Source organism: Eriocheir sinensis, unplaced genomic scaffold (assembly GCF_024679095.1).
Source record: "Eriocheir sinensis breed Jianghai 21 unplaced genomic scaffold, ASM2467909v1 Scaffold185, whole genome shotgun sequence".
NCBI classification, from domain to species: Eukaryota; Metazoa; Arthropoda; class Malacostraca; order Decapoda; family Varunidae; genus Eriocheir; species Eriocheir sinensis.
This window is the reverse complement of record NW_026111239.1, coordinates 587,847-595,070: the sequence shown is the minus strand read 5'-3', so window position 1 is coordinate 595,070 and position 7,224 is coordinate 587,847. Positions and strand designations below refer to the sequence as shown.

The following is a 7,224-nucleotide window of genomic DNA, read 5'->3' as shown; positions in this document are numbered from 1 at the left end:
GAGATTAGTCGGGTTCTCAAGTGTTTTTTTCACGTTCATGGTGCAGACGCCTTGTCACACTATCACTAAGCCCATAAAACTACCCATGGAAATGCCTACAACCTTTACCAAACGCTTTCGCCTCTCACAGTCAATATTTTCAAAGGCCACAAAGGAGGTTAGTCGGGTTCTCATGGGTGTTATTTTTACGTTCATGGTGCAGAAGCCTTGTCAAACTATCACTAGGCTCATGAAACTACTCATGGAAATACTAACACAACCAAAACATCTACGAAAGTCTTACCAAATGTGGGTGAGTGAGCGCTGAAATGTTTGAGAATATGGAAGCCTTTTCAAACTATCACTAGGCTCATGAAACTACCTATGGAAATACTACTAACACCACAACCTCTACGAAAGCCTTACCAGTGGTGGCTGAGTGAGCCCTGAAATGTTTGAGACTATAAGTGTTAAAGAGAAGAGGACTATGAGGCGTGGTGTTAGATATATGAGGAGTATGACTCGTGAAGGTGAGGATAAAGAGGAACATGAAGTTTGAGGGTGTGAAGGTGTTATTTTTTTTTTACAGTAGAGGAAGCAATTCAAGGGCAAAAAAATATCAATGAGAGAGAAAAAAGCCGCTAAGCACTGTCCCTTTAAAAAAAAAGACTTCAGAAGAGTGGCCAAAAGAGAGGTCAACTTCAGTCAGAGGTCAGTTTCAGTTAGTTAGTTAGTTTGTTGGTTACTAGCAAATTCTGACGAACTTTTTGTCTAACCCGTCAGCAAAGAACCTAAACTCCCCCTCCACACACAAACACACACACATCCCTTCCCTTCCCTCTCCTTTCTTTCCTCCTTCCTTCCCTTTCCTTCCTTCCTTGCCTGTCCCTACTCTTCCTCATTCCACGTTTCTTTCTCTTTCTTCCCTCCTTCCTCCTTCCCGTTCCTTCTTCCCGTGAGAACAAAGAGAAATATGAGGTTGAAAGGTATGTGGCGTTAGTTAGTTAGTTTGTTACTGACACATTCTGACTAACCGTTTTCTACCCCGCCAGGAAATAGCTTTAACGCCCCCCACGCCTACACACATCGGTGGTCACTGCCCCCCAAAAGCCCTTACGCTATTATATGCGTCGATAAACAGTGACAGACCCAGCACACACACACACACACACACACACACACACACACACACACACACACACACACACATATGGTTGCTCCTCTCCCCTGCCTTCCCTTCCTCTCCCTCCCCTGCCTCCCCCTTCCCCTCCTCCGCCGCCCTCATGGCATACTTGAGGTTGTTGGTGTGACGCGCCCCGCCCCTCTCCACCACGAGAAGGCTGTTGTTGGTGGAGCACTGAACTTGCTTTTCTTATTTCTTTTCCTCGTGGTTGACTTGAGTTCTGGCGGTGAGTTCCAGGTCCATTTGTAGAGTCCATCATGCTTACAAATGACTGAAACCATGAAAACAAGACCGCTTCTTTTACTTGACTTCCACTGTAAATCATCTGAAAGCCTTGGAAAAGAATTTTTCTTTTTCCTACTTTTCCTCAACGTTCACTTCCTGTTTAGTTTCAGGCCCATCCGGCAGGTCTTTCATGCTTAAACAAAGACTTAAAATTAGAAAACAGCTTTCATATGACGTCACTTGTTAATCATTTCAAAGACTTTTTATATTTAAGAATGAGTAACACCATAGAAAAACACAGCTTGTCATACCCAGCTTCTTTTAAACGACTTTGTGTGTTCATCATTTGGAAGGCTTTTCATGCTTTAAAAATTACTAAAACCATGGAAAAACACAGCTACTTTTATATACGACTTCAATTCTTTGTCATTTCCAACGCCATTTATGTTCAGAAACGACTACAACCACAGAAAACAGCATTTCCACATTGATGGTGCAGAAGCTTTGTCGAATTATCACTAGGCGCATAACACTACCCATGGAAATGCGAACACAACCTCTGCAAAAGCCTTATCAAATGTTTGAGAATGTGGGCCAAAGACGCCTGCCCGATCAGAGCCTAGAGGGACAGTTTTACAGTCCAATACAATAGCAAGTTGGTAAGTCCCCCAGCCAAACACAAAACACGAAAATTCTTTGTCTAGTCTTTGGCGTTGATGTAAAAAGGAAACTTAAAAAAAAAAAACAGGTAATCTTTAAATCTTTAAATAACGGATCATTGTGGAGAAAATAGCTTGGTTTTGGCGCTAACAATGACTGTGTTGGAGTGTCGAACTGGGGGCATATTCTTAAGCAAGGCTTTCCCAAGAGTAGTGGTTGTTGTTGTTTTCATGGGAACCCTGGAGCCGAGATTTAGGTCAGATGAGAGTGTGACGTCATCATGCTGTGCGTGGAACGACTGTGTATTCTTGTAGTATTTCCACGAGAAACTATATAGAGGTGTACAGATAGAACCTAGAAGAGGGTAAGTGGAGGAAGAAAAGGAGGAAGAGGAGGAAGCAGCGGAAGAGGTGGAGGAAGACTTTAATCCAGACCCAATAATTCGTAGATAAAACTTTCTTCTCATAAGGATTGAACCTCATTTTGCTTCCCCATCTCTTTCATAACATTTACCCGTTCAGTCATTTTTTCCGACATACTCATAGAATAAGTTCCGCACAATGGCAATATAAATAAAAAAGCTGCATGCTGAACTTTCATCAACATCAAATGAAACTCCTATGATGTGAAAACTCAATGAATCAATGAAAGAAAAGAAAAAAAAGAGAAAAAGCACTTGATGGCAGCTATTTTTTCGTGTGTTTGTGTTAGGAGAAGTGGCTGACAGACTTTTTGTGTGTTATTGTTTTACCTTTGAGCTGCTTCCTGTGATGCGAAAATAAACAGATAAATGGGAGAGAAAAGAATAGAAAAAGCACATTATGGTGACTGTTTTCTGATGGTGGGAGAAGTGGTTATCGTTTTTTGTGTGTGTGCTGTGTGTTAACGTTTGTCTGCTATGATGCGAAAATAAATATATAAATGGGAGAGAAAAAAAAAGAAAAACACACATGATGGTGAGTGTTTTCTGATTGTGGGAGAAGTGGTTGGTGTTTTTTTAGTGAGTGTGTTTTGTTTTGTCTTTGAGCCGCCTCCTGTGACGCCAATACATTAATAAATAATTAACAGTGCATATCCTTAACCCAACAAGAGGACACTCGACTTATACATGACAACTCCTAGGCCGGTATTCTCAGACGCTTCTGTCTCTCATACCAACTTTTTCCACAGGGGTCAAAGCAGATCAGTCTGATTCTCATGAGTGTTTTTTTTAGGTCCATAGTACAGATAGGAGGTCAGACTACCACCAGGGTCATTAAACTACCCCTGGCAATACCCACAACGCCGACGAAAGCTGTGTGTGTGTGTGTGTGTGTGTGTGTGTGTGTGTGTGAGAGAGAGAGAGAGAGAGAGAGAGAGAGAGAGAGAGAGAGAGAGAGAGAGAGAGAGAGAGAGAGAGAGAGAGAGAGAGAGAGAGAGAGAGAGAGAGAGAGAGAGAGAGAGAGAGAGAGAGAGAGAGAGAGAGAGAGAGAGAGAGAGAGAGAGAGAGAGAGAGAGAGAGAGAGAGAGAGAGAGAGAGAGAGAGAGAGAGAGAGAGAGAGAGAGAGAGACGGAGAGAATTAAATAAATAAATTCATAGATGGAGAGCAAGGATGAAAGAAAGGGAGAAATAGAATGAAATAGAGAAGAGAAAAATAAAGAGACAGACGACTAAGGAGAAGTGGGCCCCGATGCGAATGTTAGGAAACTCTAGCGGGCCGTCCTCGTGAGCGTCAGCACTCTCACTGGTGTTTTCTCTCGGCAGGTGTGTGGGTGCAATGTACACCTGAATGGTGTTAATTGGTGAGCAGATTCCTACCAAGTAAAATCAATCCATCAATCAATCAGAGAAGGAAAATATAATAAAAAAGAAAAATTGGAATGAGAAAGAAAAGGGAAATGGATGCTGCGTCGCAAGCCGTCGCGAGGATTCCTTTGGATGCTTGTGCACGTTTCCCAGGCCCGTCGGTCTTCCATCCCTGAACCGATAAACGCGGTGACCGGCGCCTTCACAGTAATTATGATTAATTTTATAATCCAGTCTGGTAGTTTTAAGAAGCGAGTTCTTGCATCCTCGCCTCGGCGGGGGTGTGGAGTGCCAGCGAGCCCAAGGTCTCGCTGGCGAGCATGGCAGGAATGGAGGGCTCCAGGCAGGGCTCCTCGGCGTCCCTCCGGCCCTGACGGAGGTGCCGGAGATCTTCCGGCTACACACCCGGGCAGGTGAGGCTCGTAAGCCGTGGAAGGCAATTCACCTAGGAGAGCAAACTCTATACAAACCCGGGCAGGTGGGGCCTGTAAGCCGTGGAAGGCAGTTCACCCAGGAGAGCAAACTCTAAACAAACCTGGGCAGGTGAGGCTCGTTAGCCGTGGTAGGCAATTCACCTAGGAGAGCAAACTCTAAACAAACCCGGGCAGGTGAGGCTCGTAAGCCGTGGTAGGCAATTCACCTAGGAGAGCAAACTCTATACAAACCCGGGCAGGTGAGGCCTGTTAGCCGTGGTAGGCAATTCACCGAGGAGATCAAACTCTATACAAACCCGGGCAGGTGAGGCTCGTTAGCCGTGGTAGGCAATTCACCTAGGAGAGCAAACTATAAACAAACCTGGGCAGGTGAGGCTCGTTAGCCGTGGTAGGCAATTCACCTAGGAGAGCAAACTCTAAACAAACCTGGGCAGGTGAGGCCTGTTAGCCGTGGTAGGCAATTCACCTAGGAGAGCAAACTCTATACAAACCCGGGCAGGTGAGGCTCGTTAGCCGTGGTAGGCAATTCACCTAGGAGAGCAAACTCTATACAAACCCGGGCAGGTGGAGGTCGTTAGCCGTGGGAGGCAATTCACCTAGGAGAGCAACCTGAACAATAAACCCGGGCAGGTGGAGCCTGTCAGCCGTGGTAGGCAATTCACCTAGGAGAGCAAACTCTATACAAACCCGGGCAGGTGGAGGTCGTTAGCCGTGGGAGGCAATTCACCTAGGAGAGCAAACTCTATACAAACCCGGGCAGGTGGAGGTCGTCAGCCGTGGTAGGCAATTCACCTAGGAGAGCAAACTCCGAACAATAAACCCGGGCAGGTGGAGGTCGTTAGCCGTGGGAGGCAATTCACCTAGGAGAGCAAACTCCGAACAATAAACCCGGGCAGGTGGAGCTCGTCAGCCGTGGTAGGCAATTCACCTAGGAGAGCAAACCTGAACAATAAACCCGGGCAGGTGGAGCTCGTCAGCCGTGGTAGGCAATTCACCTAGGAGAGCAAACTCTAAACAAACCCGGGCAGGTGAGGCTCGTTAGCCGTGGTAGGCAATTCACCTAGGAGAGCAAACTCTAAACAAACCCGGGCAGGTGAGGCTCGTTAGCCGTGGTAGGCAATTCACCTAGGAGAGCAAACTCTATACAAACCCGGGCAGGTGAGGCTCGTTAGCCGTGGTAGGCAATTCACCTAGGAGAGCAAACTCTATACAAACCCGGGCAGGTGAGGCTCGTTAGCCGTGGTAGGCATTTCACCTAGGAGAGCAACCTGAACAACAAACCTGGGCAGGTGGAGCTCGTTAGCCGTGGGAGGCAATTCACCTAGGAGAGCAACTCCGAACAACAAACCCGGGCAGGTGGAGCCTGTCAGCCGTGGTAGGCAATCTGCCTAGGAGAGCAAACCTGAACAACAAACCTGGGCAGGTGGAGCCTGTCAGCCGTGGTAGGCAATCTGCCTAGGAGAGCAAACCTGAACAATAAACCCGGGCAGGTGGAGCTCGTCAGCCGTGGTAGGCAATTCACCTAGGAGAGCAAACTCCGAACAATAAACCCGGGCAGGTGGAGCCTGTCAGCCGTGGTAGGTAGTCTGCCTAGGAGAGCAAACCCGAACAATAAACCCGGGCAGGTGGAGCTGTCAGCCGTGGTAGGCAATCTGCCTAGGAGAGCAAACTCCGAACAATAAACCCGGGCAGGTGGAGCTCGTCAGCCGTGGTAGGCAATCTGCCTAGGAGAGCAACCTGAACAATAAACCTGGGCAGGTGGAGGTCGTCAGCCGTGGTAGGCAGTCTGCCTAGGAGAGCAACCTGAACAATAAACCTGGGCAGGTGGAGGTCGTCAGCCGTGGTAGGCAATTCACCTAGGAGAGCAAACTCCGAACAATAAACCCGGGCAGGTGGAGCTCGTCAGCCGTGGTAGGCAATCTGCCTAGGAGAGCAAACTCCGAACAATAAACCCGGGCAGGTGGAGGTCGTCAGCCGTGGTAGGCAGTCAGCCTAGGAGAGCAACCTGAACAATAAACCCGGGCAGGTGGAGGTCGTCAGCCGTGGTAGGCAGTCTGCCTAGGAGAGCAAACTCCGAACAATAAACCCGGGCAGGTGGAGGTCGTCAGCCGTGGTGGGCAGTCTGCCTAGGAGAGCAAACTCCGAACAATAAACCCGGCCAGGTGGAGGTCGTCAGCCGTGGTAGGCAATCTGCCTAGGAGAGCAAACTCTAAATAAACCCGGGCTTGTGGTGCTCGTTATACTGTCGTAGACAATCCACGCGATGGGAACACCAAAGAAAAGGAAAATAAAAAAGAACACCAGAAAAATGGAAAATACAGAAACGAAACATCAAGAAAAGAAACAAAAAGATCATCCACCTTTAGGCCCTAACATCGCCAAAATTATGGGTGGGTCTCTTCTGGGGAGAAAGCGGGTCATCCAGACCAAAGAACATCAACAAAAGGATGATATGAATAAATGAACATAAAAAAAACAAAGAAAAACACATCAAGGAAAGAAAAATATAACAAACATCATCCACCTTCCGGCCCTGACTAACATCACCAAAATTATGGGTGGGTCTCTTCTGGGGAGAAAGCGGCTCACCCAGACCAAAGAACATCAACAAGGGATGATATAGAAAAGAACACCAAAAAAATATGGAAAAAGAACAGAAAAAACATCGAAAAAGAAAAGCAACAGAAATAAATGAGCAACATCGAGAAAAGAGAAATACAAAGAAACATCATCCACCTTCCGGCCCTGACTAACATCACCAAAATTATGGATGGGTCTCTTCTGGGAGGAAAGCGGCTCATCCAGACCAAGGAACATCAACAAAAGGATGATGGGAAATAAATAACAACAAAAAACATCAAAAAGAAGTAAAAAGAAAAAGAACAGGAAAACATCGAAAAAGAAAACAAAAGCAATAAAAAGAACGAAAAACACGACATCAAGAAAATAAAATAAAA

General features: G+C 46.6%; 2 long non-coding RNA genes across 8 annotated transcripts; one reads left to right on the top strand and one right to left on the bottom strand.

The window, feature by feature from the left end:
- Positions 1-4,349: 4,349 nt before the first annotated feature.
- On the bottom strand, positions 4,350-6,533 carry LOC126990653 (uncharacterized). 3 transcript variants are annotated; one of them, XR_007744632.1, is made up of 4 exons: positions 6,408-6,533; positions 5,060-5,209; positions 4,734-4,863; positions 4,350-4,408 (listed from the first exon to the last, which is right to left on the bottom strand). It is a non-coding gene; the product is annotated as an uncharacterized LOC126990653 (long non-coding RNA). The 3 variants fall into 3 exon arrangements; XR_007744630.1 differs by lacking the exon at positions 4,350-4,408 and adding an exon at positions 4,548-4,603; XR_007744631.1 differs by lacking the exon at positions 4,350-4,408 and adding an exon at positions 4,573-4,668.
- Positions 5,013-6,634, top strand: LOC126990652 (uncharacterized). 5 transcript variants are annotated; one of them, XR_007744627.1, is made up of 3 exons: positions 5,016-5,101; positions 6,098-6,159; positions 6,430-6,634. It is a non-coding gene; the product is annotated as an uncharacterized LOC126990652 (long non-coding RNA). The 5 variants fall into 5 exon arrangements; XR_007744629.1 differs by lacking the exon at positions 5,016-5,101 and adding an exon at positions 5,125-5,163 and having other exon boundaries at positions 6,092-6,159; XR_007744625.1 differs by lacking the exon at positions 5,016-5,101 and adding an exon at positions 5,761-5,825 and having other exon boundaries at positions 6,092-6,159.
- Positions 6,635-7,224: the final 590 nt, after the last annotated feature.